Source organism: Diprion similis, chromosome 9, assembly GCF_021155765.1.
Source record: "Diprion similis isolate iyDipSimi1 chromosome 9, iyDipSimi1.1, whole genome shotgun sequence".
In the NCBI taxonomy this organism is placed as follows: Eukaryota; Metazoa; Arthropoda; class Insecta; order Hymenoptera; family Diprionidae; genus Diprion; species Diprion similis.
The window spans coordinates 10,379,802-10,391,493 of NC_060113.1; positions in this window are offsets into that span (position 1 = coordinate 10,379,802).

The following is an 11,692-nucleotide window of genomic DNA, read 5'->3' on the forward strand; positions in this document are numbered from 1 at the left end:
AGAAAAAGAATGAGTTTGCTTGGTCGATATAGGGAGGACTGCTACATGCCGCTAATTCGGTCTCGCACAAAATCTTGTTTGGATAAAGTCGGATTAGGCCCGTATAGAGACCGGCAACGGTGGCAACAAGTCTGCTCCGTATGAAGATAATGGCAGGAATATTAGTGATAGCGATAGTAATGACAGTCGTTCAGACTGGTCACTCATACACCCATATTTTTCGAAACTCTAATGGCAATTGTCGGAGCTTCACAAACATGTATTACCAAAACTGAAATGAAAACTGATAACGAATAAAAAATGAAATAAGATAAAGGATACGAGGTAACTTACCAGGAAAGTCCCGCTTCCGGAGTAAAGTCTATACTTATAAAACCGTATAAATAGAGACAATTTTTTAAATCCGTATCTCAAATAAGTCTCAGTCAAATTGTATAAGATTACACGCATATGATGACAAATAATTCTCAAAATTATAAATATTCATCGCAGGTAATCAAAAAACACAAGACTAAACTTATTCAAGTTTTGTACGATTTCATGAATTTTTATATGTGAATGTATGTACAAGGTTATACACAAACAAACTATTCTTGGACCAAGTAAATCATTCTTATAACGTACCAACTTCGTACTTGAATCAAGAATCAAAATATTTTGGTTTCATCAATTAAAATATTATTCATTTGGATGCTCTATTATAATTGGATTGAAGATATTGTATTTCTTGAATTAAAAATATCACATATTTTTGTAATGAGGAATACCTACTTTTTCCAGTGTGCAATCTTGTACGAGTTTACAATGAATTCCGGATACAATCTCATCAATAGTATAAAATTTGATGTGACTATACATATAATGTAATATATTTTCCAGGGCAATGGATTGTAAATTAGTTTTTCCACTAATAGATTAACAAAACAAGAAATTAAAACAACCAATTATCTCGGCGTAAACATATTGATTCAACTAATTATGACCAACGAATTTGCCAAAAAAATCAAAAGAAAATTCAGATTTCTTATCAAAATATGTTTTTCGTTGACTATATTTGGACACTTCATCTTTTTTCGTTTATAATTTCGTTATTATTAATATTAGCGCGAAAAGTTATTCATAAAAGTTATGGTTACTTGTATCAACTACAAAAAAGCGTTCTGCAAAATTACTGTCGGCCTCACGATTACTCTGTTTACATTTTTGTGATCTGTGTGCAGCTGTAAAGTGATGGTATGAAAATACACACCTATATGTTACGAAATACAGCGAAAATGTCAATCAATAATAACGAACAGGCCCACGAAGTGGACAGATACATAAATATTATAAAATGTCAACCAGAATGGGTATTTACAGTGAATGAATTTCAATAACTATGCGACGAAGGAGTCGGCAAGTCGAATACCGATACGCGTCGCGAAGAGCGATTCTCGCGAGCATAGTACCGCAAGCGACCGCCAGGCGCTGGCTGATACTCGCGCCGCCCGCAACACCGGTATCCCCAGCTGGGGTTATACCGCGCCGCACGCTTGAGCATCTAGAAAGTGACCGAAATAATCTCGCGTAACGGGTAGCGGTGTACCAATTATGCGATTTGCGTTACTGGCGTGCACGACGGGAAACAGTGGTGCGGTGAGTGCGCGACCTCATGCACATACTAGTTCTGATTCCCGAGAGAACGGCTCGGCAGATGGCTAAATGGGATCAGGGCCACTAGAGGTAGACTCTCCGGAAATACGGCGTCGGTGGGAAATTCTTCGTCCCACTCTATGATAATATATTTTGACAAATCGCCGTTCAATAGCATGCATATCCAGCAGGCCTTATACTCTGAAGCTCACATCATTTCATGGAGTGTCATTATACAGTTCAAGTGAGAATTAATATAACCGTGCCCTAAAAAATAATCAGTTGACTCTCGAAATTGATAATGTACTTCAGGAGGGTGGTGGCTACACACCTTGCGGGGCAGGTAGTAGGGGCCAGGCTATGGCTTATACACGGGCCCCTCCGGTGGTTGCCAACCGCGATAAATTAAAAATTTATGTCATTCAAGTAAATAAAAATGAACAAGTACCGATAAATTCTTATCTAATATATTAATAATTAGTAGTATACAAACGCTTAAACTAATTATTTATAATATTAACATCGAAATATATGATTATCGATGTCGAAATTTGGCAAGCGTGCAATTCAGTTTTCAATAGCTGCTATCCCTGACGCGTTTACGCAAGACTTGAGACGTAAACAAACGTTGCGGTGTGTTGGCGCTCATGAGCATCTGCAGCGACGTTGCCGGGTCGGTGGCGTGACACATGGTTTTCAGTTGAATCAATCACAAAATGCTCTTTCATTTTTTAAATATCTCAATAACTATACAAACGAAATGTTTCGGTGTGCGAAAAATTTCTTCCCGAACATGTATGGAATCTTTCCGAACTATTTTCATCAAATTCTTATCACTTTTGTGGAAGTTGTGGAGCGCAGTTATGATACATTGCATGATTTTTCTATAGTTGCCGTGTATGAGGGTCCAAATTCAACATTTAATTACAGGACACCTATGCAGACGATCGACTTGCAATTTTGCACAAAAATCGGTTTTCTATTGACGCATGTACACCAAAAATTTCAATTAATTCTTATCATTTTGGCGAGTGTAGCAAAGCTCACGGCGAGAAAAAAAATTATTTACCTTGGTCGATTCTTTATATACGACCCGAAACAAGATATTATAAATCTGAAACGATCGATTGTTCGGAACAGTAAACAGTGTGTCAAGTATTAAAAATTGAAGGAGATACACTTTACAAAATCCAAAGTTTCGATTTTAGAAGGTTTATTAATGCCACTATTTCGTTTTTTGTGAAGTATAACTAATTTTATTTAGAAAGTGTCCTATACTGTTATAACTATCACAAATAGTTTAGGAGATATGAATTTTCAAAGATAATTTTTATCACTTGAAAAGTTTCAAGGATGTATATTTATTAAACACAGAAAAATCATTCTATAATACATCGAATTTCTGAAATCTCCACGCAGGTTGCCACCTTACGCCAACTACTGACCCGGAGATCGAAAAGAGGGCGAGGGGGGGGAGGGGGGGCAAAAATTTGATATAAGAATTTAAACGTTTTTTATTCAGCTATAAATAATCACACAAGTACTGCATTACCGTCCTAACCTTTTACTAAAGACACGTAGGTACGACTAGGATCTTACAAGTAAAATCACAGTGAGACTTATGTCTGAACAAAAAAAGATACCTTCGTACTGTCGAATATGCTCTCTGTGGTAAATTATACTCATATTTCAGTAAAATCAAGCGACATCACAATACAACTCAAAACTATTAATACAATGATAGGATTAGGAGCTTACAAGTAAAATCACAGTAAGACTTCAGTATAAACAAAAAAAAGATACATTCGTTCGATCGATTACGCTTTTTTTGGTAAATCAAAATCATATTTCAGTAAAATGAAGCGAAATCACAATACAACTTAGAACTATGAATAAAACGACTCGCAAACGATTGTACGGTCGATCGACTCTATTTAGAAATATGCGAGATTTTCAAGTAATTCTTGAAGTGAACAAGATATGAATAATTGTCGTTATTAGATTTGAATTTGAATGTATACTTTGAATTTCCCGATACACTTTTCAATAAAGCTGCCTGGTTCGGTTTACTCACAAATTGGTAGAACTCCTGGCAAGTCATGTTGTAATTAAATTTTGTACAAATCTCCGCTTTAACCAAATCTACTGAAATTCTATTACTTTCATCAGTCCAAATGTTAGAGAAAAATTACTCTGTACGAAAGCATTGCTTACGGGCATAGCTAATATCGCAGCAACGACTTTTGGGAATTCTTTTAAATTATGGCTGTTGAATATTTGAACCCATTTTTGATTAATAGCCAGGTCACTTCCTCTAATTACAAGTAACAGACTACTTACTGTATGTATTTCGTCAAACAATACATCCTCGTTCATTTTCATTTGCAAACGTTGAACTACTTCCATGACGTCTTCAAAACAAAATGCGCCTTCGTTCAAATTGAAAATTGCAATCAACTGAAAAAGGTTATCGTCAAAATCGTACCATTTTATCAAGTATTCCATGGCTCTATTATATACGCTCAACGCCTCATAAACAAATTTATTTGTACTTGCACAATGATCAGTCGTCGTCGACCGTCTGAGAAACTGATTAACCTTACTCCCGAAAAATATTTCATCTATTCTAATTTGCAATTTTTGTTTTAATGAATTCATTGTTGCATGTACTCCGGTAACAGTTATCACACTGGATTCGAGGGATAACAGCGTTTGGGTTATTAGGGTCATAAAATGATGTACAAAATGAATGTGCAATTCTGGCACTGTGAGTTCCGAATTGAGATCAGTTTTAAGTTTATCTGGTTCGTCTTTGATGAATACCCAAATTGATTTGTTGCAATCGTCTTCACCCTGTTGTGAAAAGTATAATTTGATTGCTGGCCAACACCATATCAAACGTTCGATAGCTTTGATTAACGAAAGCCACTTAGTTGGGGCGTGTCGCAAAACCTTTTAATATTCCATGCCGAGAAAATCAACACATCGCTTTAATTCTTCATTTTTCTTCGCACTATTTGAAAATTCAGCAAAAACCTTGGCTACTAGATTTTCGACATCGTACGATAACGCTCTGCAGGCGTTTCTCGAAGCATTGTGTATCACGTGGCAATTGCAATTAGTCTGAAATATTTTGCCATTCGATAATAAAAGTTTCTGATAAACAGAATTATTTTTGCATTAATTAACGGACGCATTATCGGCTGCATAAGATATGACATTTTCAATTTTCAGATTGTGTTTCGCGAGACAATTTTTAATCTTTTCGGTAATAGCTTTTGACGATTCATCGGAGTCTTCATAAAAATCGATGACCTTATTTTTTTATTCCTTCCTTAATATGAAAATATCGTACAGCTATCGGAAAGAGCTTTCTATTACCTTTATTTGAGGCATCAGTTACTATAGCAAATGGAATTTGAAATTGGCTATCCGGATTCATTTCTTGTAGTAACAATTCAATAGATATCGGGTACAAAACATTTTCAACCAACATCTCTGCGTTCGTTTTTCCACAATGAACTTTTTTATCTAGCTCGGAATTGTGAAATATTTTTAAATTTGTGATACCACAGTCCATACTCAAATAACTGTGATGATGATTTACCCCATGATAAGCTTGTACAATTTCAGCTATTGCAACTTTCTGTCCTGCTGTATTTTTTTTAGGCATAAGATTCGTTATCAGTTTATTTTTTGATATACAAGCATCAATTGACTTGTGTTTTTTACTGTTCAGATGTGTTTTCACCGCCTTTTCCCCATCGTGTTTGTCCGTGAATGTGACACTGCAAATCTTACATTTCGCTGTAATGTTATCCAATTTCATTAACCATGACTTGTATTCGTAATCTTCTAACCAATCTTCTTGGAAGTTGGAATCATATCCAATTTTCGTTTTCTTTGGTTTGGATGAGCCAAAAATATCCTGATCCATTGCGCAGGTCGATCTATAGACTGAATAGACTCTGTTCGATTAAAACATTCAAAGTTTAATTATTTTAACGTCGTTAATTGTTAAATAATTGGATGATTTGATATTGGCAAGGCAACTGTCTTAGTGTGAAAAGTGTAAATTTAACAACATTCAGCGATTATTTTCTATACTCACCTTGGCAATAAGTTATACGCCGATGTGAACGTGATGCGGGTGTATAGATAACGATAGATATAAAATACATAGAGTTTAATACTCAAACATTGAAACTAGCGGGCTTTTACAACAATAGTCAGTGCGCACTCTGAGATCGGTGTGGTGTCGTGTTTAGACCGTTGATCGCCATTGCTTGTTTGCTGAAAACAATGTCGAATCGTCGCGCGCTTGGCCGTTGTTTGCCAAAATTAGAATGACGTCATAGCGGCGAAGTTCGGAAACGCAGCGGCTACAGCATCGGCTGCCTTCACTAACGCATGGTGTGTGACAGATCGACTTATCAAACTCATCGTACATCAAGGACTACCGAATTTTATGGAGTCGTGGAACCCGACAGAAATCTGACACCCAAGCGCTACGCCGGTGGCACGCAAACGGTGAAAATTTGAACTGTTATGACTGTTAAGATTGCAGTGCAGATCATATTTTGTGACATCCAAGGCCTTACGGCCGTTAACGACGACAGCAAAACGGAAAACGCAAAACGCAATGGGTCATACGATTCACCCGGAGATCTATTTTTCAACCCGGAGCAAAGTAGCCAAAACCCGGAGAGGTGGCAACCCTGACTCCATGCTGTAGGTAGGTCCCTATTGTTTGTGTGAATTCTGCCCTTCCGTTTCTGCTGAAATTTTGTGTTTCCTCGTTCGGCATATCGTGCAATACGAATACCCATAAAAGCATGATGAAGAATCCGGTCACAAACGAAAAGAGGTTTCCATTTGCCGTTACTATAATTTATTTTTGCAAATTCATACTGCCTAATCTGTACATGATGGCTATAAACAGTGAAGGACTTTTTTTTTTTTACACAAAATCCGCTTACTTTTACGAAAAAAGTAGTGGCATTGAAAAATCTTTCAAAATCGCAACTTCGGATTTTTCAAAGTGTGTCTCCTCCTACACTTTTCCATATTTTTTGCTGAATTTTGGTGTACAGACACTGTTTACTGTTCCGGACGATCGATCGTTCTCGATTTTTGATATCTTATCTCGGGTCGTATATGTATACAAAATCAGTCAGGGTCAAATAATTATGAGATACTTCTACAATATCCTTTTTATGGTTCAATTATTTATTAAGCCATTTATAGTAAAAAAAAAAAATTTGTACCAATTAATGTGAACGGAACTTCAAAGAATAAAACAAAATTTTTATGCAAAAATCAAATTCTCGCGGGGTTGCATAACTAAATATATGTACTTGATGGAAAAAAAATACAGTAAAAGTGCTACTTTCAAGAACTATGATTATTTTGATCGACGAAAAGGTCGTATTTTTTCAATGAAAAAAATGATACTGAACAACACTTTTTGCTTTATTTTCAGTTTATCCATGAAAAATCTTTTAAAAAATTAATCATTGATTCATTTACGGAATTACAATGTCAGAAAAATGCTCCTCGACAGTTTCGTGATCTAACCCACCTTCTGAAACTTTGTATTCGGCAATCTTAGGTCGTTCTCTCAACCAATAACGAATATTCCCTAGCCTTCCTGTCATACTGCACATAGAAAACAATGTATGTATTTCTAATTTTGAAGTTAGGATCATACAGTACATGTATGTGAGGTATTCCATCCCAAGTGTAAACCCGTGACCCTCACCCTCTCGGATTTCTTTTATTTTTTTTATATGATCGCATTGAGCCTCAAAGACACCCTCATATTTTTTTTAGATTTTATCAAACATCCCTTATTTAAAAAAAAAAAATTTGAAAAAAAACGCCATTTTTTTAAAATCTGAAAAAATTCTCAAAAAACCGTGATGACATCAAAATTTTCAAGCTATCACCCGTAGTGGGCAGATTTTTTTAAATGTGTTTTACAAGCTATTAACGTTCACAAAATTCCAAAAAATTCTCGAATAGTTCACCTTGAGCAGATATTGAATTATTTCGGTACTCAAAATGAATTTTATATTATCAATTATGAATTTTGTATTCATTTTGAGTACCGAAATAATTCAATATCTGCTCAAGGTGAGCTATTTGAGAAGTTTTTGGGAATTTCGTGAAGGTTAATAGCTCGTAAAACACATTGAAAAAAATCTGCCCACTACGGGTGATAGCTTGAAAATTTTGATATGTTATTACGGTTTTTTGAGAATTTTTTCAGATTTAAAAAAATTGAGTTTTTTTTTTTTTTTTCTTGAAATAAGGGAAGTTTGAAAAAATCTGAAAAAATATGAGGGTGTCTTTTAGACTCAATGGGATCATATAAAAAAAAAAAAAAATCCGAGAGGGTGAGGGTCACGGGTTTACACACTTGGGATGGAATACCTCATGTGCATATACATGCGATAAAAATCATTTCAGAAACGTTAAAATTGTTATCGAAGTCGAAAAGAGCATAAATTTAATTTCACTTGCTTGCACGAAATACCGTCACCGACCGTAAATATGGGTCTTTTAAGGCACACTTACGATTTGCACTCTGCTGATCAGACACGAACTGATAGATGTTGGCATCCCTGTTCGTACGACTTACCTTCACCATCTAGTTTTTTTTATGGAAAGGAGCCAAGGTCCTCCCTCTTCCAACACAAAATATTCGATTTAAAAATTTGTCTTGTGACCTAAAAGACCTATATCACGGGCGAAGGGTTGAAGTAAAGCATAATATACTGTGGATTTGAGAGTATGCTCTAGTCAGTCTTTACCGACGAATTATGGAATTATTGAAATATGACAAATGAATCGTGAACATCGATGTAATAAGGGTTTATCAGATGAAATATGAAGAACAGCCCATAAAACTCGCCCAAATTCAGAAAACCGAGCGTTTTTTTCCATCGCAAAGTGTGGAAACGTCGTTCGGTTTCATTCAGAACATGGCATACGACTCACGGACGCGGAACAAAAATAATAGCACCCTCCAGAATAAAATACTGAACATAATACACCAAAACCTGTTTGTGTTATGCATTAATGAAAAAGAGAGAGCGGATTTTGCCGATGCTGGAAATTTCCGCCTGTCAACTGCTGAACGACGACGTTATCCGTAGTTTCAGAAGCCGACCGACGCTGTTGGGTGTGAATTGCTGCGAGGATATGAGGATAGTTAACCATTGAGTATTTGCAACTCTTGCGTTGACCCACTTGGCAGGTACCACGTGACTCGACCAGCCGAGATAATTTGAAAACACGAAAACGTGGATATTATAATATGTTGGATGAAACGTGTGTATTGTAATATAATAACCTTGTCAAAAATTTCTCGAACGTATCGGTGAGTAACAACTAAGTCAGTGTTTTTCAACGTGTGGGTCGCGACCCTCTGGGGGACCGCCAAGCTTCTATGGGGAAGTTGCAAAAGGTTGGGAAAGCTACTGCAGTAAAAAAAAACACTAAAGTTTGAAAAGATTTATTAAGAAAAATGTCAAATAAAGGACATAATCATTTGTATCAAATAAACAAAAAACAAAAATGACCTATGAGATCTCTTCCATCTTGAACATTTGTATCAGATTATCAAAAAAAAAAAAAAAAAAATAAATAATGAGAACTCTTGATGCGAAAGTTGTGCTTGTTTTTCATTAACCAATTTCTCCCATCGTGGATCCGTTTTCGCTACATTAAAAAATTGAATCGTTTTCCAAAGGGTATAGCAGGATGAGCATGTCATAATTGCCCTGTCACCGAATTACTCCGGGACGATTGCATTTCATTCGTCAGCGAAGAAGAGTAATTCGTCCCAAATTTCAGCCTTGTGAACTAGAACGACGCGTCAAAATGTCAAAAAACCTCGTTTTTTCAGTTTTTTCCAATTTTCTCCGCGGTGATTTGACCGATTGCCTTCAGTCTGGTATTAATCAAAAGATCTCGTGAAAATACACAAAACTGAACTTATTTTAGATTTTTCGGTCATAAACTGGAGCTTGGGGATCGGTTTGAAAGTTTTAAACTAAGATATCAGTGGATTGCCTGCGTGGTACCAACTTGGAAATGATTTTTGTTTTGTCACTCCTCAACATTCATTTTGCGAGATATGATTCACAATCAGAAGAATCTTGAAATATAGGGTGCCTGTGAAAAAAAATTAAATAAGAGTTTTCATATTTTTTTACTGCGAATTTCCATTCAAAAAAATGTAAATCAAGCTTTGTTCGTTGCTTCATACCTTTTTCTACGCTCATGAATCCTTGTCACTTGAAAAAATTGATACGGATGTGTGAAAGCGTTGAAAAATGGCATTTTCATTCCATGTCATTTGAATTTCCCGCCAAAATAAAGGTGCTATTTCATGCACGAATAATCCTCTGAAGGACATTTGACGCTGTTTTTTATGCTAATTTCGTATTCATGGGCAAACGCAAAAATAGCTACTCTAGTGGTCTTACGACCTCTTTTCACTCGATTTTTGCTCGATTCGCAGTGGCTAAACTGCGAATGAAAAGGCAACTTAAAGTTGTTTAAAAGAAGGGTGGGGATGGATCAGAGTGGGGGAAATATTCCTATGCTTATACATTGGGCGCTGTAGCTAGTATTTTTCGTGCTCTATCGGCTATCCATTAATTATTTTTTACTTTTTACTTGATAATTATGATTGAAAGTAGTTTGACACGTATCCCTTATCGAAGTTATAATGATATCTTGCTTTCGTTTATTTTTGAATGGCTAAACATTTGAATAATTAAAAATGTTTAAATCACGAAAAACCACGGCAACGTTGGGGACCCTTTGGCGCCCGTGTCCAGTAACGTAGGTCGCGTAGAGCCCGTTACCGGCTGATTTATCATAGTCGTGTAAGAGTGACATAACCTGAAAATTTTATTCAGCCGTCAATCGTCAAACGTGTTGATCACATCTTGATTACGGTTACACAATTATAAAGCGGTATGGATGGTGGGAAAAAGAAGAAACGTTTTATGTGGAAAAACAAGTGTGTGACGCAAGCGGTGTACAACCAGCGAGTAAAACAACAACAAAATACTCGGAAACTGAATGAATCAACATGTGATAAAACGTCTGAATCTGAAGCTCCTTCCAAAAAATTTATTGGCTAAGAATCAGCTATGCACAGGGTGCAAACAGGTTCTATCGTTTGCGAACATCATTGACGAAAAACGTAGCGGGTTAGCCTCAATCTTGATCATTCGTTGTCCAGAATGTTTCATTGAAAATTCAATTGCAACGGACAATGAATTTACGGCACCAGATGGCAAAACAATGTACGAGACCAATGCACGAATCGTAATGGGTAAGCTTTATAAAAACTTTTTACTGTAAAAAATAATGTACCTACCAATCAAGTTTTACGAATAAAAATGTTCGTGTTATTTTAGGACTTCTCAATGCTGGCATGGGTTGAACACATCCGAATAAGTTGTTGGGTGCCTTGGATATGCCATCCTTCAACAATCACTTGCTGAAGACATACGAAACCGTGGTTGGAAAAGCTGCCCGAGAAGTTGCAACAAGAAGCTGCAAAAAAGCTGCCTCGCTAGAACGCAGTTTGACTCTTGAAAGACTATCGTCTATCAGAAAATCCTTGTGAGCTTTTTTCTTTTTTTATTTGTTTTAATTTTTCCTTATCCCTACTGAAAATCATTCGATATTCGGATGTATTTTAACATTTAATGTAACATATGATTCGACTCAAGGGGGGATTTTGGTGAAATGTTGGCAATATAGAGTTTTTTGTTATCGAAATGACTAGAAAAGATGTGATTATAAATTCCTTCCATAAAATTTAGATCATCGTAGCATGTGTGTATAGAAAACAAATTTTAAGCTCCTGCGATGAAAGTGTATGCGCAAGAAACTTTTGGGAGCGGTACACTGAAAATTTTCTGCCAAAAGGTAATAGCGCATACAGTTTCATCGCAGGAGCTAGAAATTTTTTTTCGGAAACGTACTATCATCTAAATTTTGTTGGGAGGACGTTTTGGCCACATCTTTTTAA